The sequence below is a fragment of the Saccopteryx bilineata genome, chromosome 2 (assembly GCF_036850765.1).
Source record: "Saccopteryx bilineata isolate mSacBil1 chromosome 2, mSacBil1_pri_phased_curated, whole genome shotgun sequence".
NCBI lineage: Eukaryota > Metazoa > Chordata > Mammalia > Chiroptera > Emballonuridae > Saccopteryx > Saccopteryx bilineata.
Window position 1 is genome coordinate 125017970 of NC_089491.1, and position 27468 is coordinate 125045437.

The 27468-nt window shown below is 39.8% G+C and overlaps 1 pseudogene; it reads left to right on the top strand.

The window, feature by feature from the left end:
• On the top strand, positions 1-27468 carry LOC136323709 (elongation factor 1-alpha 1-like; annotated as a pseudogene).

Here is a 27468-nt window from a genome sequence, read left to right on the forward strand (position 1 = left end):
ATGTTGCAAGAAAGGAAGCAGTCTCAAGATGAAAATCTCTTACAGGTTGGCATTTGCCCAAAACTGTAATGTTGACAGGGAAGTGTGGGCACACCCAAAAACATCCTGATTAAATTGCAGGTGTTGTGCAAAACCAAGTGGGAGAGCAAATATTTTACAGCTCGTAAGCAATTCTGACAGTTGCCTTAGATATGATGTGGAGAGTGTGTGATGTTATAAATCTTAGGACACAAGGTAATTGTTTTATATCTCTGTTGTAAAACAGAGTTTTGCTCAAAGAATCATATGCTAATTGATTGGGAAGCTTTGTCAGATAATTTCTTCTAGTGGATTTTCTTCAAAGCAGAAATAACTCTTTTCAAATAAAGCCATAAGTGAAACTCTACAATATAAAATCAGATGGTATTTTACTGGTAAAAATAATTGTATAAGGTGAAAACTAAACAGATTTCCCCTTAGTATACTAGTAAATAAATGAAACTAATGAAGTTGTTTTGATTAATATAAAAACTTGGACGCAGAGATTCCGTGTGACACTTGTGATTTCATGTCATACTTAGCGTCTCATTTATTTTAATATTTTTATGTGTTTGCATGCTATCAAAAAAAATCCTGATTTCCACAGAAAATTAATTGCAAATGAGAGCTTTTTAGCAGATCACCTTGTAATCTCAGAATAAACTTGTAGGAGAAGTCTTTATTCTGAGGCCCATTCAAAAATGAGTCAAACTGGAGACACAAGTTAAGGCATTGGTGGTTTCCAGTGTGCAAACATCTGGCATATAACTCCTTGTAGTTTTTTAAAAATTTAGATATTTCAAATGTTTCCAAAACCTTTAAAATACAAATAAAGTCCAATATCTCTTGAACACTTTCCACAGAAGTCCTTCCATAGAAACATAAAGCTCAAAAAAAATACTGCTTGATATTAGTGGTGGTTTAATAATTATTTCAGGTCTCTCAAATATTGAAGAGTGTGCAATCCAAATAAACAAAGTTAACACTGTGAAATAAAAACTGTTTACATTTTGGTTAAGAAATATCACAGTCAATACCGGACTCTGGGCCTCTTGACCTCTTTCCTGTTTGATTTTCATGGAGAATGATTTCTATCTAATATAGCAATGATTTATTTATTGTCACTTTTACTCAATTAGCACTTTATTAGGACTTACCATGTGGACTCCCACACTTTTTAAAAAAAATTATTTATTCATTTTAGAGAGGAGAGGTAGAGACAGAGAGAGAGAGAGAGAGAGAGAAGAGAGAGAGAGAGAGAGAAGGTGGGGAGGAGCAGGAAGCATCAACTCCCACATGTGCCTTGACCAGGCAAGCCCAGGGTTTTGAACTGGCGACTTCAGCATTTCCAGGTCGACGCTTTATCCACTGCGCCACCACAGGTCAGGCCTGGGCTCCCATATTTAAAAAAAAATTTATTTATTGGTTTTAGAGAGAGAGGAAGAGAGAGGGAGACAGGAACATCGTTCTGTTCCTGTATGTGTCCTGACTGGGGATCAAACGGGCAACCTCTGTGCTTCAGGACGGTGCTCTAAGCAACTGAGCTCTCTGGCCAGGGCCTCCCACTCTATCTTTTTAATATGTGCCTCACCACCTACATTTAAAGTTCCTTGCCTAAAGGAACAGTACCATATATTTTTCTATAGCCAGTAGCACAGGGTGCATATAGTCAGATATTAATATATTCACTATGCCATTAAGAAATGGATGAATTTTTTTGTCGTGTAAACATTTATTATTGATAATTTACTTTGCGTGAAGTGTTCTGCTGATGTTTCCAACCTCATCATTTTCAGTGCATGAATGGATCTATCCACATTTTTGTTTAAAATTTCATAAAACAATTCTATGTACTGCTAAGTAAATTGATATTTGGTATGTATTCAATATCTATTATGTCATCAGTAGAGGTGCACTTTCATAGGTACAATGGTGTCTTTTGTGCAACTATTTCACATATTGTACATCCAAGCAGTTATTCAGTAGAAACCATATCGAAATGGGCATCAGTACTGAGTTTGTCATTAAATTGGGCTTTTAATTGGATGGTTGGTATTTTTGCTTTCTCTCACTTCATTGATAACATTCTAAAACTAAAATATTGGTCTGGTTTTATGTTGTTGGGAGATTATAGTTCCTTCTTCAGAAATATCCTGGCTTTGCTAAATAATATTTCATGTCCCACTACTATATGGAATGGTCATTACCCATCCAAGTAAAAGACTTGTTTAGAGCTTTAATTTTTCATAACAAGAGTTTAATATTATACTGCTCACAAAAATGAGGAGATATTTCAAAAATGGATATGAAGCTATAAAATGTCCCCTAATTTTTGTGAGCAGTGTATTTCATTTTTTTAGTGACAGAAGGAGAGAGGAAGGGAGAGAGATGAGAAGCATCAACTCATAGTTGTGGTACTTTAGTGGTTCATTGATTGCTTTCTCATACATGCCTTGACCAGGGGCTCCGCCGAGCCAGTGACCCCCTGCTCAAGCCAGTGACCTTGGGCTTCAAAACAGTGGCATTGGCCTCAAGCTAGTGACCTTGGGCTTCAGGCCATTGACCTTTGGTTCAAGCCAGTGACCATGGGATCATATCAATAATCTCACGCTCAAGCTGGCAACGTTGCACTCAAACTAAGAAGCCTGCATTCAAGCCAGACAAGTCTGTGCTTAAGCTGGTGACCTTGGGGTTTCAAACCTGGGTCCTCAGCATCCCAGGCTGATGCTCTATCCATTGTGCCATCACCTGTGTTAAGAATGAGTCAGCCATGTGAAAACCTAGTAGGGAAGAGCAATTAGTATTTAGAAATTATTTAAAATTATAATGTAGTTGAGGAATTAAGTTATTCACATAATTTTAATATCAATAATCTTGCAAAAACTCTAATTATATGTATTACTCATTCTTTGTGCTTAGTTATAATGGAAAGATATCTTTTAATAAATCATCATTATGTCATGTAAAATAATTATACTAGCATGGAATAAGTTTGGTTTGCTTGTAGATGCTTTAGTCCTATGTTTAGCTCCTGAGGCAAGTTCTCCTGTTGGAGAACTACACAGATTTTTTGTTTCTTTTATCCCAGGATGGAGCTTGAGGCAATGGGCTTCATGCCCTTGACCTTCTGGAATGCTAACAGAATGAAGTAGGGACTGTGGGAAGTATGTGGAGGGTTTCGAGGATGGTTTAAAGACATAATAAGAAAGAGGGAGGAAGATGGTGGAAAACGGGGCTCCCACGCATTCATTTGAAGTTGACTATTGACTGAAGGATGAAACAGTGCGAAAAGTTGACATTAGAATTTGCCCTGTACTCTCACTCTAGGTGTGTTTATGATCAACTAACAGAGAATGAGAATGTTCTCTTTCTGGTAAGAGACTATACTTGTATGGCTATCCAGGTACTGCAGTGTGTAGTAGAGAGTTTGAACATGATTATGCTTAAAAAATTAAAATGTGTTTATATTTTCCACCTTAGAATAAATGAACAGACTTGGGATCTCTAGGTCAATGCCTGTAATTATATCTGTGGTTCGTGATATATCACCACATTGTTCCTAAATAGACTATCTGTACCAGTTTACTTAACCCTCCATGAGCATCATCTAAGGCATATCTGCCAACTGCTTGATATTTAAAATGCAATTAAAATTTTTGCATATAAGCATTGAACGGGAGGCTGATTATTTAACTGGCCATCTGCTAAGTCTGGATGAAAGCACATGCTAAACACCCTAGCGGATGGTCCAGTCTAAAATCCACAATAGAACTTGGGGCTTCCTTCCTTGGGCTGGCCTCCCCTGCACATGTGGCTTCTGTGGATTCTGTATCGAGCATGTAGGCAGATTCCTGGCTTCTAGTACCACTGGCAGCAACTCTCCAGACACCTCCTCTCTGCCATCACTCCCCCTCATTAACCAGTCCTTGATTATTTCTGTGGTGACTACCAAAGGAAATCTTGACTTAAGAGAGTATCAGTTAGGCCAGGAGTCCCCAAACTTTTTACACAGGGGGCCAGTTCACTGTCCCTCAGACCGTTGGAGGGCCAGACTATAAAAAAAAACTATGAACAAATCCTTATGCACACTGCACATATCTTATTTTAAAGTAAAAAAAAAAAAAAAAAACAACCAGGAACAAATACAATATTTAAAGTAAAGAACAAGTAAATTTAAATCAATAAACTGACCAGTATTTCAATGGGAACTATGGGCCTGCTTTTGGCTAATGAGATGGTCAATGTCCGGTTGCATATTTGTCACTGCTAGATGTAACAAGTAATGTGACGTGCTTCCGGAGCCATGAGGCGTGCATCCCACGTCACTGGAAGTAGTATTGTATGTGAGCGATGCCATGCTTTGCGTCTCTCATTGACCACCAATGAAAGAGGTACCCCTTCCAGAAGTGCGGCGGGGGCCGGATAAATGGCCTCAGGGGGCCGCATGTGGCCCGCAGGCCGTAGTTTGGGGACCCCTGAGTTAGGCCCTGGTCAGTTGTCTCAGTGGTGAAGTATCAGCCTGGTGTATGGATGTTCCAGTTCCAATTCCCAGTAGAGCACACAGGAGAAGTGACCATCTACTTCTCCACCCCTCCCCCTCTCCCTTCTCTTTGTTTCTATCTCTCTTCTCCTCCTGTAACCATGGCTTGGTTGGAGCAAGTTGGACCTCGGCACTGAGGATTGCTCCATGGCCTTGCCTCAGGAGCTAAAATAGGCCCATTGCTAAGCAACAGAGCAATGGAGCAAGGGTCCCAGATGGGCAAAACATTGCCAATAGGGGGCTTGCCAGGTGGATCTCGGTTGGGGCACATGCAGGCATCTGTCATTCTGTGTTCTCACTTTTCATTTAAGAAAAAAAAAAAAGAGAATATCAATTATTTATTGCTATGAATTATCCAAAATCTCAGTGGCTTGAAACAATAACCATTTCTTTAACTCATGCATTTGTGGGCCAGTGATTTAATATGAATGGTTGTTCCAGTCTCTGCTAAACTTGTTTGCATGGGGCAGTCGGTTGGCTGTTAGTTGGGGGTGACTGGGCAACTGGGCCACTTTTATTCTTAAGCTGCCTATTCTACATCTGTTTTCATTGTATGAGAAATGAATAGAAAGTAAGTGAAAAGTATTTTGGTGGCTGGTATAGTTGTCACCTGGCATTGAGGCCTTTGTATGGTTTATTTTTTAAGAAGATTTTCTAGTGTGGTCATTAAAAACCAGGACCCTGGAGCCAGTCCCTGGATTCAAATCGCAGCTCTACCTTGCTGCTATCTGTGTGTCTTTGGCCAAGTTTTTTAACCTCTCTGTGCTCTAGTTTTACAACCTTTAATGTGGGAATAATAGATTCTACTATATTGTGTTGAAACAAAGATTAAATTAATGCATATATGTAATGTGTTCAGAACAGGGGTTGGCACATAAAAATGCTGAGAAAAATATTATTGACAAAATATTTTTCTTGTGGGTGACTTCTATTGGTTTACTTCAGAGATCTTACTGCTGGGAAAGTCAACTCCGTTCCTGTTGATTTAGGCAAGGCCCTTCGACTGGCTGCTCTGGACTTCCCCTCAGCTTCCCGCAGGTCGCCACCCTGCTGGTGCCTCCACTCATTCAGACATCCTTTTGTGTGGGTCTATTTCAGGATGCTGGTGGCCTTTTTCCTCTTCAAAGGGTCCACATTCCTGCCCTGCACAGTACTCTGGAAAACTCATTTTTTTGACCCTGTGGCTTTCTCTTGTTCTATCACCAAAGAGGTCATCCTAGCTAATCTGTTTTTAAAAGGATTTTTTTTTCCAGGAGAAGTTCCAAGCCATGTAAGACTGTAACTTTTTCTCTTAAATCTTTGTGCTAAGCCTGATCCTAGAGCAGGTCAAAGACTTTAGGTAAAAAATGTAGGAAGAGGAGTGAGAAAGAGAGAAGAACCCAACAAGGTCCAGGTCGCCCCTCCAGGTTTCACAGGCTATTTCAGGTCCATGCTGGGAAGAGGAAGCAGACATTTATTTTGGATAAAAGCTTGAATCTTTGATATAACACTGGACTGGATTTTAAAAACCCACTTCAGTTTCTACTATACATGGGTTTTCAATAAAAAATTATATGTGTGTGTGTGTGTGTGTGTGTGTGTGTGTGTGTACTTATTTAACAAAACAAGCGTCACCATCTAATAGGAAAAAGCTTGCCAGGCCTAATGCCATAGCACGGGAGCAACTTCACCCCCCTCTCCAGATTCTCCCTCTCTAATCTCCTCAATTGATTTCTTAGTTACCTCATATACAGCAATGATGAGCAAACTGGTTTGGGATCACACCTTTAGAAAGAAATCCTTAATGACGTGTAGTTGCTCTACTACTGTACTCTTAGTTGGAACTAAAATAACATGTAAAATTATATTTAACAATTTTGTTTTGTATGTATGCTGATGTTTTTTGTTTCATTGACTTGGATGTTGACTATTGTGTCAATATTGTACAACTGCATTATTTTAATTGCTGCAACCATATTTTTTCCTAAAATTTCTAACTATCCTGTTTATTCCTCTATGTATACTTTAATATAACTGTGTGTTTCACTCATTATCAAAATATTATATGCACGTGCTAAAACTTAAATTAAAACTTACATATTAAAGAATAAAAGAAACATTATTTATTTGATTATAAAAATCTTATGGCATCTTCACTTCTGACTGCAAACAACTGGTAGAGAAAAAATAGCTTCTAATTAAAAGCAATAGTTCCCTGCTACATTCCACCATAAATACATGGTCTCTATCCTTGAGAATTATTGTAAATTCCTAAACTACCTTATTTATATTTCTTTGGGGAATAGTAGAAATATCAACAATTAAAAATCTTATATGGCCTGACCATGCAGTGGTGCAGTGGATAAAGCGTTGGACTGGGATGTGGAAGACCCAGGTTCGAGACCCCGAGGTCACCAGCTTGAGTGCGGGCTCATCTGGTTTGAGCAAGGCTCATCAGCTGGAACCCAAGGTCGCTAGCTTGAGCAAGGGATCACTCGGTCTGCTGTACCTCCCCCCCCCCCCCCCCCCCGGTCAAGGCACATATGAGAAAGCAATCAATGAACAACTAAGGTGCTGCAATGAAGAACTGATGCTTCTCATCTCTCTCCCTTCCTGTCTGTCTGTCCCTATCTGTCCCTCCCTGTCTCTCTCTGTCTCTGTCACACACACAACCAGATTTTGGTTTACTAGTTTTAGACATCTATGCTCAACCTGCTATGAGTATCATTTATTTCTCTTTTCCGTATGCTGATATAGTTATATTATTATGAATTTCTCTACTTCTGACTTTTATAAATTTAAATAATGTATTTTAACACTTATACCTTATTCTACCAATTCCTGATCTTCTAATTTGAAAGATAAAAGTATTAGCATTTCCACTCTTCTTTATTTCACCTAACCCTTTAACGCCTAGCTTCATGGGTAATTTTTATGTTGTCAAGGTAATTGACAAACAACATTGTCAAGAAATACTTATAAAACATTCTGTTATTTTGCAACCATAGGTGAACCTTGAGTGTTGTGTATATAGGAGTTGTTGAAATTTCAGAAGCTGTAGAGACCAGACAGGCATGAGTTGAAGAGACTGACACATCCTTTTAGTAAACTGGTGAGTACATACTGAATGTTGCCTGCATGAACGTAAGCCCAGTAATGCAAAATATTATGTTACTTTTTTTTTAAGTGAGAGGAGGAGAGTTAGAGAGACAGACTCCTGCATACATCCCACCAGGATCCACCTGGCAACCTCCATCTGGGATCAATGCTCAAATCAACCGAGCTGTCCTCAGTGTCCAGGGCTGGCACTAAGACCAATCAAACCACTGGCTGATACCACTCTTACTCCCATTTGTGTTTCTCTCAAGCTAGAAACTAAGAATTTTTCTTTATTCTTTGTGTTCTAAAATATTATAATAAAATATCTACTAAATTAGAGTGTTTTATCTTCATGGTTTGAGGCACTTAGTAAGACATTTGCATCAGAATGTACATGTTCTATAGTCCTCAAAAATTACTTTAAAAATTATTTTAGCCTTTCTCTCTATCTCTCTTTTTTTCTGGTTTCATTTTATAGTTTTAATAGAAGCTGCAATTTTGAATGTTGTCTGAATATTCAACTTTGATAAAATTGAATCTAGAAAAGCATTCAGATTTACTTTTTTATTCTATTTTGCCTGTTTTATAGTTGTTGTTTCCTTCTTTTGACTTTATTTTCTTCATTCTGTGCAAGTTATATATATATAAATAGATTTAAAAGCAAACAGTTAAGACTTATAAACAGTAGTCACCCTCCCAACTCTTCTCCATGCTCAGTTTTTATTTCTATTTTGAATTCTTCAATTCTTCTGCTTGATTTTCTCAGTATTTGTTTCCACATTTCCAAATAATATGCTTACACTGATTTTTTTTTCTAGTTTAGATACTATCTGTTAATTTATGACTCTAAAGTTAAGAATTTAATTTTGTAATACATGCCTCTGGGTCATCTTCACTGGAACACTTTTCCTTCTCCATTTTCCAGATATAATCTTATCGTTTTTAAAAGCAAATCAATATTCAGTATTTGTACTTTTTATAACTATATAGACTTTATTCACAATGTACTAGGTAGTGTGCTCTACTTTCATTTCCTTTCTTATATGTTTTCTTTTTTCCTATAGTCATCATTGTGTAGGTTTATTGATTTATTTTTTTAAGTGAGATGAGGAGAGATAGTGAGAAAGACTTCCACATACACCCCCACCAGGAGCAACCCCTGTCTGGGACTGATGCTTGAATCAACCTTGTTATTTTTAGTGCCTGAGGCTGACATGCTCAGACCAACTGAGCTTTCCTCAGTGCCCAGCGCCAATGCTTGAATCAGTCAAGCCATTGGCTGCAAGAGGGGAAGAGGTAAAGAAGGGAAGAACGAGGGGAAGAGAATCAGATTGTCACTTCTCTTGTGTGCCCTGACCAGGAATCAAATCCAGGACGTTCATACACTGAGCCAATGTTCTATCCACTGAGCCAAGCAGCCAGGGCCTAGCTTTTTTCTTTTGTTTAAGTTTCGGAGTACCTATTACAATTCAACTCCAAACATTTTGCCAGAATTATATATCTTCTTTTGATGCTTTCAAACATATAAACTGATATATTAAGTTCATTCAACAACATTGGAATTATCCCTCCTGGATGGGAAGATTTTATGCTCTCTAATCCAGCTGTACTATTGTTGCTTTGGGGTTTCCCTTCATCATTTTCATAGAAATTCCCAACTCTCCCTTGTGTCAGAGTCTGTTTCCTAATTCATTTTCCTCAATTTACCCTATACTCTGGTTCTAGAGGAAAGGATCATAAGAAGTTGAGGTCTGAAATATTTTTAGTCTGTTCCTATCCTTAATAGATAATTTGTCTGGGTACACAGTTTGATATTGGATGTCGTTTTCTCTGGGAATTTTCAAAGCATTACTTTACCACCAGGATTACTATTTGGTGAATCAAGTATGATAAAGTTTTGATTCTTAGCTTCTGATTGTTTCTTTTTGATTTGGGAAGAGCTAAGATATTTTTACCCCTGGTATTTTGCTTTTTGTTCTGTAACTGTGATAGCTTCTCTTATCTCTCTGGGGATATTAATTTACTTGGAGAAGAACTTTTCCATCTCTACCCAGCCTTATCCCTCCCTCCCATTTTCTTTTTTCTATTTATTTTGGTTGCTGATCCTTATATTTGAGGTTTTCCTCAAATGTCATGTGTCTTCTGGGTGTCCATTCATACCTCAGTTTGATGCACTAAAAAGGCTGTCTGGGAGCTCTGATTGGTGGTTTTATCCAGCATGATTGTACTGAGATGTTTCAATGGGGGGGGGGATGTCCACAACTATCAGAATCTGTAGGTCTTTTCTCATTGGCTGGTCATCCTAAGATTTCCGGCCATGGGTTGAACCAGGCTGCTGGTGCATTCTGAGAGCTGAGTGAGGAAAGGAGGAGGGAATCACATTATTCAGTATATCTATTGTCACTTTAATGCTTTAGTTTCACTGTGTTCTCTGACTTCAGTTGTTCTCAGTATAAGATTCTTCTGCTTCAGTCCCTCCAAAGAGTAGTTTTTGTTGTTGTTGTTGTTGGATGGGGGAAGTGAAGTTCGCTGGCTAAGCAGATTGGGAGAGGTGAATCTGGGCAGGCAGTGGGTCTAACTGTTTTTGGCTTCTAATGTATAAGTTGTTTTCAAATATGCATCTGTCTCAGCTACATCTTTATCTTTCTTTAGAGGTAAAAAATGTCCTTGATTTTGAAATGTTTCACAGTTTTTGATTTAAATAAACTTATTTCTGATTTTACTATATGGCTGGTGTATGTTTAACTTTCCCCCTTTTAATAAGTTAGTCAGTCATGTATTGGCTTTATAGATTCTAAACTTTTGATGCTATCATGTCCTTCTCTGTCCTCATTATGCTCTTTGTGCATATCTCCAGTGTCATGTTAGTGATATGTAGAAATGGAATGAAGATCAAAACATATGTTCAAAGTATCATGTGTAAACAGAGGTCTCTGCTTTATTTTTAATTTAACATTTACTTAATAAGGTATTAAAATTTGAGAGAATTTTAAGATAATACAATCACACAAAGTCTCATTACTTAAGTAAAACTATTTTGAAAATTATTATTCCAATGTTTATATATTTTGTCATAATTTTACTTGATCACAGCTCTTTCTTTCTTTCTTTCTCTTTTTCTTTCTTTCTTTCTCTTTTTCTTTCTTTCTTTCTTTCTTTTTTTCTTCCTTTTTTTAGAGAGAGGCAGGGAGAGAGAGAGACAGAGAGAGAAACAAGAACATCGAGCTGTTCCTGTATGTGCCCTGATTAGGGATCAAACTGGTACCCTCTGTGCTTTGGGATGGAACTCCAACCAACCAAGCTATCCGACCAAGGTTTAATTCTTTATTGATTGATTAATTGATTTTTTCCTTTTTTTTTAGGGAGATGGAGGAAGGGAAGCATTTATTTGCTGTTCTACTTAGTTGTACATTCACTGGTTGTTTCCTGTGTGTGCCCTGGCGATTGAACCTGCAATCTTGTTGTTTCAAGATGATGCTCTAACGGACTGAGCTAACTGGCCAGGACCTGAGACAACTTCTGAAGCTCATTCTATTGACTTAGGTTAAGACTCCAATCTCTAGAGAAAGCACTTTCCAGGGCTTTGAGCACAAATTCCTTTGTTGCTGAGAAATTCAAACTAAGATAACATAGAATGACTGGATCAATGAGGACGAGAGTCACCATCCAGGTTGCTCTTTCCCTTACCACCATGACGTCAGGGCTAAGTCTAGGGCCATGCGGAGGGATAAGAAGCTGATTATTTTTAGCTTTGCTCAAGTCCTGTTCCTTAACTTTGTTCTAATGCCTTGATGTTATGAGCTAGAAACTTGAGAATTATATAGGTTGGGTACTCAAACTTTATCTAGTCAAAAAATGAGCAAAACAGGAAGCTCAAATAAGGGCTGGGTGTGAAAAAATTGGAGAAAAATAATAGAAAGAGCACGTGGAACTGAGTGTCTTATTCTGAAGCCTTGTACAATCTTACATGATAAAATGCATATTGAGGAACTGAAATTAGAACTCTTGGTAACCATGGGAACAGCACTGTTATGGCTCAATTGTTAGAAAAACAGTCCTGGGATTTCTGTGAAATGGAATTGATAATGATACTTCCAGTGTCAGTACTGATAATGAAGTTCCAGCATACTTGGAAGTAGTAGACCAAAAGGTGAAGAACTTCTCAAACCCAGCTTTCCAAACTATTTCTCCTTAAAAGAAATACAATGAAGCTTTATAGGGAATTCCATCATTTTACATTTTGCAATGTGACTTTGAAATTTTATAGCCATGATTTTCCTATATGTCTATAATTTTCCATATTCCTTTTCTTTACATATTCTATATTTAGTTTTTCAGTGAGTTGCTCCTGGAAAAATATCATGTGAGATTTCTATTATTCTAGACTCTAGATCCTCGAGTTAATTTTAGAAAGAAAATTTAGACTTTAGATGCAGAGTATTCTTTTTTTTTTGTATTTTTCCAAAGTGAGAAGCGGGGGGGGGGGAGGGGAGCAGACAGGCAGACAGACTCCCGCATGTGCACTACTGGGATCCACCTGGCGTGCGCACCAAGAGGTGATGCTTTGCTGCAACTGGAGACATCCTAGCATCTGAGGTGGAGGCCATGGAGCCATCCTCAGTGTCCCATCCAACTTTGCTCCAGTGAAGCCTTGGCTGTGGGAGGGGAAGAGAGAGACAGAGAGAAAGGAGAGGGGAAAGGGTGGAGAAGCAGATGGGCACTTCTCCTGTATGCCCTGGCTGGAAATCAAACCTGGGACATCCACATGCCAGGCTGATGCTCTACCACTGAGCTAACCAGACAGGGCTAATTTTGCATTTCTTATGTCCCTTTACAACATTTCTTTTTTTTATTGTGTCCTTGTTTGGTTTAGCTACTTAAAGGTGTCTTGTGTACAATAAATGCCCACACAATGTTGCCTGATTGATTGTATGTAGGTGGCTAGATTTTTTTCAAATGACCTGATTGTGTTGTTGTCTGTATATCTTCAGGTGACTGAACAAAAGAAAAGATTAAAAGTTGCAGAAATGTGGGCAATAATTAAGAAACATAATGTTTTAGTACTTCTGATCTTTTGAGAGAAGTTTCTATAGAATGAATAGTTTCTGAAGACTGGATAATAACTTGACTAGAAAGAAAGCTTTAGAAAAAAAAAAATAAAGAGAGCCTGACCAGGCAGTGGTGCAGTGGATAGAGTGTCAGACTGGGATGCAGAGGAACCAGGTTAGAGGCCCTGAGGTCGCCAACTTGAGTGTGGGCTCATCTGGTTTGAGCAAGGCTCACCAGCTTGATTCCAAGGTTGCTGGCTTGAGCAAGGGGTCACTCGGTCTGCTGTACCCCTCGGTCAAGGCACATATGAGAAAGCAATTAATGGACAACTAAGGTGCTGCAACAAAAAATTGATGCTTCTCATCTCTCTCCCTTCCTGTCTGTCTGTTCCTATCTGTCCCTCTCTCTGTCTCTCTCTGTTTCTGTCACACAAAAAAATGTTAATAAAAATATGAAGAGAATTTCTTTTAGTGCTCAGAAAGACATAAAACCTACGTGTTCATACACCTATGTTAAGCTAACTAGTGTATAACATAAAATGAGCTTATTTTTAGTGGCTGAAAAATTTCAGAAAAATACAGCTCTATCAATTCATAGGATCTATGACATCAGTTATAATCATAACCACTGTAAACCACAAACATCTTCAAAAATTTTCTAATGTTTTTTCATTGCCAAATTCATTTCATTCCTTTTTTGAAAGTGGTCTAACTTACAGGAAATCTGATACTTAAAAACTTATTTGAGATAAGGCAGTTATGTACAGCCTAGATGTGTTTTCTTTGAATCAATAATTGATTATTAAAACATTTTTCCTAAAAATTCTAGTAATAAGAGATGGCTGGAAAGAATAAGTATAATATTTCTCAGGTATATCTTTAAATAGTCTTCATCTGAAAACTAAAAAAAAAGCCCTCGAAACAAGAAACAAACACTTAAGACAAACACAAAGTTAACACAAAACTCTCAAGAAACATGCATGCATTGTTTGTAAGAATGGTATTAGTGATTCATTTAAAGTACATATTTTTTATAGCAGTTGTTACTCTTAACAGCAAGTGTTTTTCCGGTCTTCTGTATGATTTACACGGTTGGTGTCATTCAGTAATAATCAGGCCTCCTAATTTAATGACAGAGTATACTGGTTTGTTAGATTTTAATTGAAACAAACCAGGGTTTCTGAGAGTTTTTAGAACTATATCACTAAAGAGTCTTCTCTATTTCTTACTGTTTACACAGTGTTCATACCTTTCTGTTTGGAGTTCTACTGGAAATGTGCTTTTGGTTAGGTGAATGTTTGCAAGAGCCCTTGAAGGTTTTTTGAGTGAAGTTACTGCCTCCAATAAACATAGTTCATGCTTTAAAAAAATTTTAATTCAAACTTAGTTGAAAAGTTAAAGAATTAACTAGTTATATGGACAGTGTTGTATTCCAAAGGTTAAAAATAAGAATATGGCCTGACCAGGCTGTGGCTCAGTGGCTAGAGCATTGGCCTGGGATGCAGAAGACCCAGGTTCGAAACCTGAGGTTACTCTTGAGTGTGGGCTCATCTGGCTTGTGTGCAGGCTCACCAGCTTGAGCGAGGGGTTGCTGGCTTGAGCCCAAAGGTCACTGGCTTGAAGCCCAAGGACACTGGCTTGAGCCCAAGGTTGCTGGCTTGAGAAAGGGGTCACCCACTTTACAGTAGCCCCCCCCAGTCAAGGAACATATGAGAAAGCAATCAATGAACAACTAAGGCGTGGCAACAAAGAACTGGTGCTTCTCATCTCTCTCCCTTCCTGTCTGTCTGTTCCTATCTGTCCCTTTCTCTGTCTCATAAAAAAAGTTATATATGCAGAATATAAATTTTACTTAATATTGGGTATTATTATCGTTAGGGCCCCAAACTTACTGATAGCACAAGTTGAAATGGAATATAGCTCCTTTATTTTTCATAGTTGTTATAGACAGACTATTGCACCCTGGCTCCCACAATGTCCAGATGTAACCTAAGCCTTTGTTACTTCACATGGTCAGTGAGTCCTGTTTAACCACATAGATCCTCAAAAGTGGAGCCATAGAACTTTAAAATAACACATTTGTGCTGTTTTAAGACACCATGTTTGTGGTAATTTGTTATGGCAGCAATAGAAACTAGAATGATAGGCGAGATACACTTACTCATGAGCCCCCATCCTCTGTGTAGCAAGGAGAACAGTGTGAACTTATCAAGACAAGGTATTTCAACCCTTTCTAATTTAAAAGGTTATGTGTGTTGAGGTCACTTCATCTCTTTTAGGTTAAGTTTATTCTCCTAAATATCCTCTTTTTTCTCTGTCCTTCCCAAGGTGACCCATAGTTCAACAGGGTGGAGGGGCTTATATTATCTGCTCGGGAATGGGGAAAGGGTGACTAATCCATGAGTAGCTCTGGTTTTGATCTGTTTCCTTTAATCTTGGCTTGTCAGTCTCTGCTAAATGTCCTGGTGTTAGAGATGGTCCTCTTGACCTTTGAGCATGTCTTATAGAATGGTGCTTTGGGGTAAGGAGAAATTAAAGATGCAGAGAGAATCCTTTCCAGAGAGGAGCAAGAAGCAAATATTTAGTCTCTTCCCTTGCTGCATACTAGACCCTGCCGTTGCCTCTGGTTGTTGAGGTCCCATCCTTAGGCAGCTTTGGACTCTGCTCACTAAATGGTCTTCTTAGTACTTCTGTAGCTTCTGGGAGACCATGTGAGAACTTTTGTATACTCTGTGTGCTGTACCCAATCCGTGGGAGGCTATGAACCTGATTCAGTCTCTTTTCACCAATGCTTTGCTATCAATCATGTGCTGTTCTGGTCCAATGACTCAGTGTTTCTCCTATAGGCATTCAACTAGGATTCTGTGCCTGTCTATGTGTATCTAAAGCACCTCCCCCTGTCTCTGTGTACAGTGTTTGGCTAAGGGTTGTAAAACCTGGATATTTGATCTTCTCACATTGCCTCTCTTATTTTTTTTCTAAACTCTCCTGGGATTAAAAACAAAACAAACTCTGGCTGGTTGGCTCAGTGGTAAGAGTGTTGGCTCCTGTGTGTGGATGTCCTGGGTTTGATTCCTGGTCAGGGCACATAAGAGAAACAAACATCTGCTTCTGCCCCACCCCCATTTTTTTCTCTCTCTTCTCCTCCTGCCATGGCTTGAATGATTTGAGCAAAGTTGGCTCCAGGAGCTGAGGATGGCTCTGCCTCCCCTCAGTTGCTAAAATAGCTCGGTTGCTGAGCAACAGAGCAGTGGCCCAGACAGGCAGAGCATTGACTGGCAGGGGGCTTGCCAGGTGGTTCTCAATCAGGGTGCATGCGGGAGTCTGTCTCTGCCTCTCCACCTCTCACTTAATAAAAACAAAAACAAAAAAGATCTGGATATTTATTTTTTCTCTAGCTCAGGAAGGCACTTCCCCTACATCTTACTTTCCTTCCCCCAGAGCACCAACCTCATTTCTTAATAATAATTGAAAACTAATAATGGGGAAGGGAGTCTGTTGGGTGAACAAGTGGTTACTTTTTTTAGGTTTTCTGGCTTGTATTGGGGCAGTGCCACGTGTGTATAGTCTATGGAAAGCTGCGGTACTTACCTTCAGGTGGCAGATTGCAAATTGTGAATTGCCTGCACTGTGAGGAAGGGTGATTGTTTGCTGGAGAAGGTTTTTTTTCCCCCAGCTTCTTTGGCTGGAAAGTTGAGAGAGAGAGAGAGAGAGAGAGAGAGAGAGAGAGAGAGAGAGAGGGAGGGAGTAGGGGGTGTGTGCTGAGGGGCTTGGGAGCCCTGAGATTTTGGCCTGGCCTGTTGGCTGGCGAGTGCTGGGGCTGGTGGGGGCCCTGTGAGTGCGAGGGTGAGTCCAGAGAATGAGTCTGGGTTGTGGAACCAGAGACCCAGTCAGGCTTGGGAGCCCTGAGAGAAAGGGAAGCAGTTTTCCCTGCCAGCTTGCTCATCTGCCATATGAGACTTTAATAAATGGAATCACCCACCATTTTCTGGCTCCACAGTTCCTTTCTGTCTGCCCAAATCCAGTGGGAACTTGCCTGGCCATGGCGGTGGCCACCAGCATTACAGTGTTCCCTTTACACCATACGACAGACTCAGTGACCCGAATTTCACATGTTTGTCCCTTGATAGGATAGCTGCAGGGCAATGAGACATTAGAGATGATAAAGACTGAAGGTACTTTGGTTTACTGCAGGGGATGGCACATTATAGACCATAAACTGGCTGAATGTTTTTGTAAATTAAGTTTTATAGGAATACAGCCATGTGCATTCATTTATGTGTTATCTCTGACTGCTTTGGGGCTGCGATGGCAGAGCTGAGGAGTGCCATGGACACTGTGTGGCCTACAAATCCCTACATATTTACTATCTGGTCCTTTTTAAGAAAGTGTTTGCTGACCCTTAATATAATGTATTAGAAATTTATTGCTATGTAAGAACCCTAAGATTTGGTAGCTTAAAAGGACGAACATTCATTATCTCACCGTCTCTGTGGGTCAGAGGTCTGGGTTGCCAGAGCTGAGTGGCTCTGGTTCAGACTCTCTCATGAAGTGGCAGTCAAACTGCTGGCCAGAACCACAGGCATCTCAGGCTCTGAAGGCTGCGCATCCACTTCCACTCACGCAGGTGGCTGTGGGCAGACCTCAGTTCCTCACTTGCTGTTGGCTCGGAGGCCTCAACTCTTTGCCACATGGGCTTCTCCATATGGTAACTGGCTTCCCTTAGAGTAAGGGATGAGAGAGTGAGAGAGGAGGGGGGAGGAGAGTGAGAGATTGCAAAATGGAATCAGCTGTCTTTTAGAACCAGATCTTGGAAGTACTATATGGTCACTTCTACAGTGTTCAGTTTTCTAGAAGCAAGCACTCAGTCCAGCTCACCCTGAAGGAGAGGGGATCAGCTGAGGGCACGGAGACTGGGAGGCGGGGGTTGTTGAGAGACATCTCGGAGGATGGCTATGACATTGAGTAACTCCGCACATTTTCACTTTATTTTATACCATTGTGCTACGATGGATATATGATATATCAATGTAGCTTTGGAATTTAGGACTGTGAAAACCAAAAAGAGCCAAGCAGTCTAATTTCAGAATAGCCATAGAAGTTGCTAGTCTGGTTACTGACTGTGGGCCAAATCCAGGCTGAAACTCGAAAGGTTGGAAACACTTGGGAGCCTAAAAGGAAGTATAATGCGAGAACTCAGAGACCAGAGGTTGGTGGTTATAGCGAGGCTGATTTTTGGCAAGATAGGCAGTTAAGAGGACACATCACCACCATGAGAACCTTTTATTTGTTAATTCATGCAATATTTAACAAATATTTACTGAACTACTAAAGACTTCAGGTGCTACTGAAACTTTGTGGGCTCAGCAGCAAACTTGGAAGCAAAGATGGCCTCAGGCAGGAAACATCTTACAGCAGGTGCTTCCTTTGTATGTTGACAGAGACAACACGTGGCTTCCCAAGATCTGACCTTTTCAGGATTTGTGGGAAGAAGATATTTATATAAAAAGATAATAGGTAAAGTGGACCTTGTCTCTAGGCATGTGGAGGCAAATCCTAGGAACTTTTTAATGCATTTATAGTTCTTCCTAGTTTAACTGAGAGCTGAAAACATGCTTGTCGCCCTAAAATTTGTGAGTCCAGGCACAGGCATGGAGTATAAGGAGCTGTAGAAACTATAGACCATTGAAAGTATCAACACACTGCCTTGTTTTCTCCAACTTGCCTTATTTAACCATTTTTTAGCACGGTCATACCCTTTAATAGGCTCAAATTATATATATTTATATATTTAACAATCAGATCTGGAATTCTGTTTTAGAAACCTCTGTCAAAACCCAAAGCAGTTTTCTTCCTTCTGAGATGGGTTAAGAGAGGAGAGACTGGGGGATAAGGAAGGTTTTCTTGGCTGATCCTAGGGACATCAGGTTGATTTGTTAAGTCAGGATAAAGTACAAAGACCCAAGGTCTGTGCTAGCTGGTTGGCGTAAGTAGCAATGAGGACCCTGTCTCTAGGACACTGCAGAAACTTTTGACCTACAGAGGAAGTTAATTTTCTCTATCTGTGTGATTAAAAGTCAACTTTAGGATCCCATTAAACCCACAGTCCACGGCCTCTACTTGCACTAATGGTTTATTGATGTGGAATAGTTTTATGGGTCTCTGGAGAGACTGACACTAGGAGCTCTGTGAATATTTATTTAGTCATCTGTATTTCAAAAGGTCATGACTTGGAGAAAAAGATAACCACAAAAATGTATTGTTTTGAATATGAATCTGAGAAAAGTAAATATGCAATTTCAAAATGAAATAATGGCAAAGCAATATATTAAGACATGATAGGTAGCCACAGCCATCTCTGACTGTGAGTCCCTTTATTTTTGGAGACTATGGTATCTGATGTTTTGCACTTACTCAGCAAATTAAAAGTAAGAGATTGTGAAAGTCTAAATGAGCCAGAAAAATGAAAAAAAAAAAAAAGAAAAGAAAAGAAAGAAAAAGGCAAAGGGCTCAGTTTAAGTGAGTAAAGGAAGATAAATCAGATGAGATTGCATGTTGATGACACCAGGATTGCTCAACAGCAATCTCTGACAAACAGCAAGAGAAAAAGGAAACATTTTGGCAGAGTCAGCCACCCCAGCATCTCTCTTCAAAACCCTACTAAGAAATCCCCGCTGCTGGATGAGTTATTTCCTCTTTCTGCAGTATGAGGACAATGGGAAAAAGAATGGGCCCTGGAGCCGAAACACTGAAGTTAGGAAACAGTGGTATGAGCACAGACGCAATAACGAATTAGCCCGAAAGGCCTAGCGGTCCAGAGCTTCCATTAGAGGGCTTCGGTTTACTGAAGTCCATTCTCGTACAGGGGATATCTGGACTGTCTTTTTAGGCTGTTACATATGGTCTCTTGTTTACAACAGTCCTCTTTCCCTTTGTTTTGTTCATCCATTCTTCCTGTCCGATTCCAATGGAACTGCACCTCCCCTGCCATATCTGCCTTGGGAACTCTTATGCTCTCTGCAAAGCCCAACTTAAATTCATCTTTCCTTCAAAAAAAATTCAGCTCTCTCAGTCTACAGCTAAGTTCTTCCTCCTTTCTCCTTTTAATATCTTTAGCTCTTTATTAAATCAGTCATAGTATCCTTTATACACATACAAAGGATATATGTGTATATACATTTCCTCTGGAAGGCAAAGGGCTTGTCATGAATACCCTTATCTTTCCTATAGTATTTACTCAGTGATATAAGGGATATAAAAAGCCAATATATTAAGTCAGTGTTTATTGACTCAAAGTATAAACTAATACAGTAATTTAAACAAAGTATTAGCATGATTCTGATCAAAAGTCCCTTAACTTTCTTGCAGATACAATAATTAATAACTATATTGTTGTATGTTGTTATGTAGAATTCTGATGAAAAAAATAGGCTACCTTTTATTTCTTTAAATCCCAGGGAAGCTATTTTATTTTAGAATTTTTTGATTAAAAAGAAAAAAACAAACTGATTCCTCCTACCTTTGAGTTTCTTGGAGGTACAAGGTCATGAGATTGACTTGTTGGCACTGACTAAGGCTGTGTATGGCTCTAGAATATATTAATTCTTTCCTCCTTTGTAGAGAAACTTTTTTTTTTAAGTGAGAGAGAGGTGAGGGAAGAGGGAGAGGGAGAGAGACAGGAAGGAAACAAAATGAGAAAGATCAACTTGTAGTTGCTTCTCATATGTGCCCTGACCTGAGTCTCAAGCCAAGTCAGTGACTTCTTGCTCAAGCCAGTGACCTTGGGCTCAAACCAGTGGCCTTGGGCCTTAAGCCAGTGACCATGGGGTCATGTCTATGACCCCACGCTCAAGCCAGTCACCCTGTACTCAAGCTGGCAACCACGGGGTTTCAAACCATTGTCCCAGGTCGATACTCTATCCATCCATTGCACCACCATCAGTCAGGCAGAGAAACCTTTTATACAGAGCTCCATTTCTTAACAATAACAAAAATAAATAGAACTAGTGTCACTGGATCCAATGGTTTTTCTCTCTTCCTTATCCCTTCCAAGCCTCTTAAAAGGTATAGTTTATACCTGTTGGCTACACTTCCTATCTTTCCTAACTCTTTATAATGAACTGACTTCCATGGTCATCACACTCCAGAAACAGCACTCAGTGACTTGCTTTTTGTCTAAATCTCTCAGCAGAGTTTGCTATTGATACCGTCCCTGTGACTCCCTGCTGCCTGGGCTTTGGCATTGCTCTTCCTTAGATTTTCTCCGAGCGAGAGGGGAAAGTTAATTTGTTAAACACATACATTCCAGATAAGAGTTTTCTGTGCTTCATTGTATTTGAGCTTCCTGACAACATTCTGAGCCAGGAAGCATCCCTGCACACTAGCACTTGAGTGTAGATGTTTTGTTTAGTCCCATCGCCAGTTATTTCATACAAGGGTGGGTCTGGTGTGCCTTAGCTGGTCACAGGTTCCTTGGGAGTGAGATTCAAACCCTCCACCTCTTCCCAGTTACTCACAGTGCTTGACACATCAACTGTTCCTGGTGCTTAACAAACATTTGGGGACTGTCAATCAAAGTGCTCAGACCTTGAAGATAAAGACTAACATGAACATTGACCAGTTTTTGTTAAATATTGCTATATTTCCAAGTGCTGGAAGAGACTATCTTTAATATATATATATATATATATATATATATATATATATATATTATTTAAAACAAACAAAAAACCTCATTCATGAAAAAGATTACATTTCAAACTATGGTTAGAAAACTATTAGCAACTGTCACGTGTAAGCCAGACTGGATTTCCTGCCAACCATACTCTCAGCTGGGAGTGACCAAACCCTGAGGCCTTTGAATTACAGTAGATCAGGTGATTATATTTATTAACTCTGGGTGGCTTTGTGCTGCTTCTGAGTCAGACGCACTGAATTTTTACTTTCTGTATGAAGCACAGATAACTTCTCCCTCATTTTCATGTGCGACCAGGACCAGTCCTGGGTGGAATGGGAGAGTGGGGGCGGGGCTGGGGCAGTTAGTCTGTGTCACCCTCTGCATTTCCTCTTACACTCCGTTATCGCCTTTCAGTTCCTCCTTTCCCACCAGATGCCAGAGGGGTTATGCTTCCCTATTATCTTTCCTGACATAGGGGAAGTGGTGGGAACTTTTTTTTTTTAAGTCTTGGCTACTATGAAGCTTGTACATCATTGGGCATTCAGAGTCATTGTTTCATTTGCAGTCTCTTAACAACTCCATGGGGTAGATTTTATTATTTCTTTGTCACAGGAGTTGAAATTTAGTCTTTGAGAGGATAGAAAGCTTGTCCAGATCACACAGCTTATAGATACAGAAGCTGAATTTGAAGCGTAGCCTGTCCGACTTCAACATCTGGGCTCCTCATTGTGTAAGGTTACCTTGGCAGAAGAAAAGGGGTGATGTAAAAATGTTTCCCATTGAGGGCTTCATGGAGTATGGTAGAGAGCGCAGTGCTTTTCCAATAGAGCCCCAGCAAAAAAAAAAAAAAAAAAAGAGCCATGGTCAGAGGGCCAGGGCATTCAGGGTAGAGGGAGCTAGCTATATTTTATGATTTGGGGCAGGATCCTCTTGTCCCCGCAGATGCCTCGTGGCATTGTCCCTGACCTCTCCAACTAAGCATTCTTACACACCAGAAGTTCCTAATCTGGAATTCAGCATTTAGAGATGTTTTTCTTTGGTAGATGTTCTTTCATTAGTCCTGGAAAAGTGAATTTAGTGTGCTAACTCTTCCCTTTTAATCAAAGGAAACACCTAGGTTAAAATAAAGACCCAAATCCTTTATCCAGAACTAAGTTAATTAAGCACGTGTGTACAATATTCAGATGAATCGCTCTGCACAGGTCGATGTCATAGTGCTCCCCTGTGATGTGATGGGTCACACAGCTGGCAGGATTCTAGAAGCTTCTTTAAGGCAAGAGCCATGGCTGGAACAGTGAATTGGGTCCTCATTATTCAAGGAAAACTGGTCAATACATAGAGATTTGAAAGGTCCTGAAAATGAATCTACTTAAAATACTTAAAAGAACTGTGATTGGGTCTTTGCTTATTCTTCCATTTAAATAGATTAAAGTTAAATTATACTTAGCACTTTGAGAAAACAAAGATAAATACTGATCATTCTCTTTCAGTCTAAAGTTTGTAATAAAATTGTATGACAGCAATGTTGAAACCTTCACTTAATATATGTATAACTGTTACAATGTTATCACGGTGAAGGTTATTTTTGCCTTAAGTGAGGACTTTGTCAGTATTCCCAAAGGACTCTTTTAATTCTTTTTATTCAGCTAGTTTTTTTCTTACCATGCTTATTACATCAACATCCTTGTTGATTTCCTATTCATTAATTTTTAATAGGTTCATCTCTGCCAGTTCATTTTCTTTTCTGTGAAACAAGAAGTTTTCTGATATCACTTTCATCAGTCGTATGAAATACCACAACTTTCGCAATGTTTGCCATTTTGCTTGGCTATCTGTTGCATTGCATCTGCATTGTTTGATTCAATGTCTACAATATTTGCACTATCAGTCGGAGCTGGTATTAATGTGATGGGTGGAGATACAAACTAGGGTTAAATGGGGTGGGATACGTGATGATGAGTATTTCAAGAGATCAGTCAACCCCTTTGTGAATATTTTTGTGTTATGGTGCCTTTTTGCTTCCCTAAGCAACTATGTAATTATGGAATGGGCATAATGCATGTTCAAATAATAAGGATTCCTTGGGATTAAATAATTGTTGAATGGAATGGAAATGACCTTGCCTGGATCTGCTCTCAACCCATAAATGTAGCAGATGTTAAGAGCCTACAGGCTTGGGTTGCACATAGATGAACTAAAATTGCCTTCCAACCACTTTGGTGTGCATGAATGTAGCTGAAAGCATTCCAGAACTAGTGGAATGTTAAATCTCAAATCCAGAGATGTGCTTGAAGGCTCATAATTACATCTATTGTGATGCCTTTCAAAAGATACAAGTATGCATAGCTTTGATTTCAGGTGGACCAAAAGGATGATAAAACTGAATAAGACTTAGGTTTCAGGCTTGTTTTGTTATTGCTGTTTTATGCTTTGGCGATAGGGAGTCATTAACTTCAACAGACTTTAATACTATGACATTATTTCTTTTAATCTCATTTGCCATTATATTCTGTATGTACATAACTTAAAAAATATCAGTTTTCGTTTCATTAAGTGTTTTAGATATGTCGGTGGCAGAGCATGAACATGCTTGCTGACCATCCTTCTCTAATTACATATTTCAATACTATTATTTGCAAAGGATAAAAACATTTCAAAGTAATACATTTTTCCCCCATAGATAAAAAAAATGGTGGTTTTCTTTTTCCTTTTTGCTTCTTTAACATGTTTCTATTACCTTTTTTTTTTTCTCCTGTTGTAGTTGGATGCAGAATTTTTGGTTAATTCTGTATTTTTTTTCTGCTGGATTGCAAGCTCCTTGAGGAAAAAAACCCTTGTCTTGTGTTGTTTCATGTCCCCAGGTTCTGGCATAGGGCTTCATACATGCCTGTTACATTGTTCTTCAACTGAGGCAGAAAAGAAACTTAGTTTAGAAGGAAGGAAATGATCAATTTGGGGGTGGAAGTTAAGTGGGTTGTACTAACTCTGCAAGGACAGGAAATAAAGCAAGGTTAATCAGTGGAAAGTAGGACAGGGCAGGTTCTCTGTGGTGTGTTACGAAAGGGGCAGAGGCCAAAGTACATGACCATCCACTGGAAAAACAAATAAAGAAGCTGGGACACAGTTTCCTGAGAACATATAAACTTGGAGTCTGCGAGCAGTTAGATGCTCTATGCTAGTAACAAGGCATAGAGCCTTTGTCAAGTCTCTTAGGCCTTTTAATTTATGCTCTTTTGAAAGTGCTTCCCAGTAGGAAATGACATTCTCTAATAAGGTGTCAATGAAGTGTAGCCACTGATTGATGCAAGATGATGAAACTTCCCTAAAGTAGAGATTTTAATTTCCGAAAATCTCCATTTTAAGGAGATTCCATGACATCAGAAATTTCCAATGGCCAACAGAAAAAGGGCAAGAAGGTTTTCTGGAAGCCAGTGAATGCATGTCCAAAAGCTGAATGTATCCACAGTCCTGTGAAGAAAAAGGAGCTTAATTAGACAGATGAGCAATTTCCTGAAAAGGCACCTGCAGGCATTGGATGACTTCTCATTTCCTCTACAGGAGGAATGAAAACCATGATGATTATCAGCTCACTGTTTTGGAGTTTAGCCATTCTCTAGTTTATTTTCACTTAGTGGGATTGAAGGAAGGTGCTGCCATTGCTTCTGAGTTGGGTTTCCTTAGTCACGAATGGTGGATTTTTTCTATGGCGAGTATGTGTTAAATTGAACTCCAGATCATCTGAGTGTGAGCTTTGCTTTGTGGCTTGCCCTGGGTTTAGCTGCAACCACTTCAGCCCGAAGAATGTTCTAAACCTTCCTCCCACCTCCACACTCCTGCTTTCAGTGGCTCAAGAAGCAGAAGCTAATTTTGATTTCAACTAATCCAAACTTGATGAAGAAAGGAAATATAATTCTACTACATACATGAAAGCTGGAAGTTCCTGACAAAGCCCAACATATACTTTTAAAAATAGCCTACTGATTCTTCCCCGTTTGGTTTGTCTGTGTCACCTACATCTTTCCATTTCAGGACATATGACTGAGAGTTTGTTTGCTATACTGGAAATTAATAAATGATTTCATCAATGTCAAAAAGCTAAGAGTCTTGAAAGGTCAGACTGTTGAAAGCCCTGTCTGCAGAGTGTGGACCTTAGTTTCCTTTTCTCTGTGCTTCTGCTTCTTTAAAATAAGGAAGTTTGTAGGTCTTTCTTAGTTTCCTTGTGTTCATGTGTGTGTGTGTTTTTTTTTTCCTTTTGGCGTTTTAAAAAACTGAGTCATTGAAACCCTTCCCATTTCACCATTGTACAGACATGGGGTAATTATCAAGAAAAGAAACCTTTTTATTCCTTGGAAGCTGTCAGAAATTCTAGTTCTATTAAGCCTCATTACAGGTCATTGATTTGAGATATTTTGAATTTCTTTTTAAACAGTTGACCAGGGGTTTCTCACCATGGGTTTGCTGCCAGAACACAGGTGGCATGAAAAACCACCACTAATTTCAAGCCAGAATGGGAAAGGGAAGGACATATCAACATCATTGTTGTTAGACACAGATTCTGGCAAGTCTACCACTACGGCCTGTCTGATCTATGAACGTGGTGGGATCGAAAAAAGAGCCATCAAAATAGTTGAGAAGGGGACTGCTGAGATGGGGAAGGGCTTTTTTCAAGTACGCCTGAGTCTTGGATAAACTGAGAGCTGAACGTGAGTGTGGTATCACCATTAATATCTCTCTGTGGAAATGGGAGACCAGCAAGGATTATGTGAACATCACTGATGCCTCTGGACACAGAGACTTTATCAAAAACATGATTATAGGCACATGTCAGGCTGATGATGCCGTCCTGGTCACTGCTGCTGCTGGTGGTGAATTTGAAGTAGGTATCGCTAAGAATATGGGCAGACCCACGGGCATGCCCTCTGGCTTACACACTGGGTGTGAAACAACTGATTGTCGGTGTTAACAAAATGGATGCCACTGAGCTGTCCTACAGCGAGAAGAGATACAAGGACATTGTTAAAGAAATCAGCGCTTACATTAAGAAAATTGGCTACGACCCTGAGACAGTAGCATTTGTGCCAGTTTTTGGTTGGGATGGTGACAACATGCTGGAGCCAAGTGCTAACATGTCTTGGTTCAAGGGTTGGAAAATCACCTGAAAAGATGGCAATACCAGTGGAACTACGCTGCTTGAAGCTATGGAGGGTATCCTGCCACCATCTCGTCCAGCTGACAAAGCCCTGCGTCTGTGCCTCCAGAATGTCTACAGAATTGGTACTGACCCTGTGGGCTGGGTAGAGACTGGTGGTCTCAGACTTGGCATGGTGGTCACCCTTGCTCCAGTTGATGTTACAACTGAAGTACATCTGTTGAAATGCAGCATGAAGATTTTTTTTTTTTTTGGTTGAGAAAGAATAAAAAATATTCTTTTTAATTCTCAAGTATTCGGTTTCCAAGCTTTGCTAAAATCTTGTCACTCACCATGAAGCTTTAAGTGAAGCTCTTCCTCGGGACAATGTGGGCTTCAATGTCAAGGAGGCATCTGTCCAATATGTTTGTCATGGCAATGTGGCTGGTGACAGCAAAAATGACCCACCAATGGAGGCAGCTGGCTTCACAGCTCAGGTGGTGACCCCGGACCACCCAGGGGATCAGTGCACCTGTGCAGGGTTGTCCCACAGCTCACAGTGCTGGCAAGTTTGCTGAGCTGACAGAGACGATTGATCAACGTTCTGGGAAACAGCTGGAAGATGGCCCAAAGCTTTTGAAATCTGGTGATCGTCGATATGGTTCCTGGCAAGCCTATGTGTGTTGAGAGATTCTCTGACTAATCTCCTCTGGGCCACTTTGCTGTTCAGGACATGAGACAGTTGCTGTGGGTGTCAGCAAAGCAGTGGACAAGAAGGCCGCTGGAGCTGGCAAAGTCACCAAGTTTGCCCAGCGAGCTCGGAAGGCTAAATGAATCTCCTCCCCACTGCCTGCCACCCCAGTCTTACTCAGTGGTGGAGGAATGGTCTCAGAACTATTTGTCTCAATTGGCCATTTAAGTTTAATAGTGAAAGACTGGTTAATGATTACAGTGCATCGTAAAACCTCCAGAAGGAAAG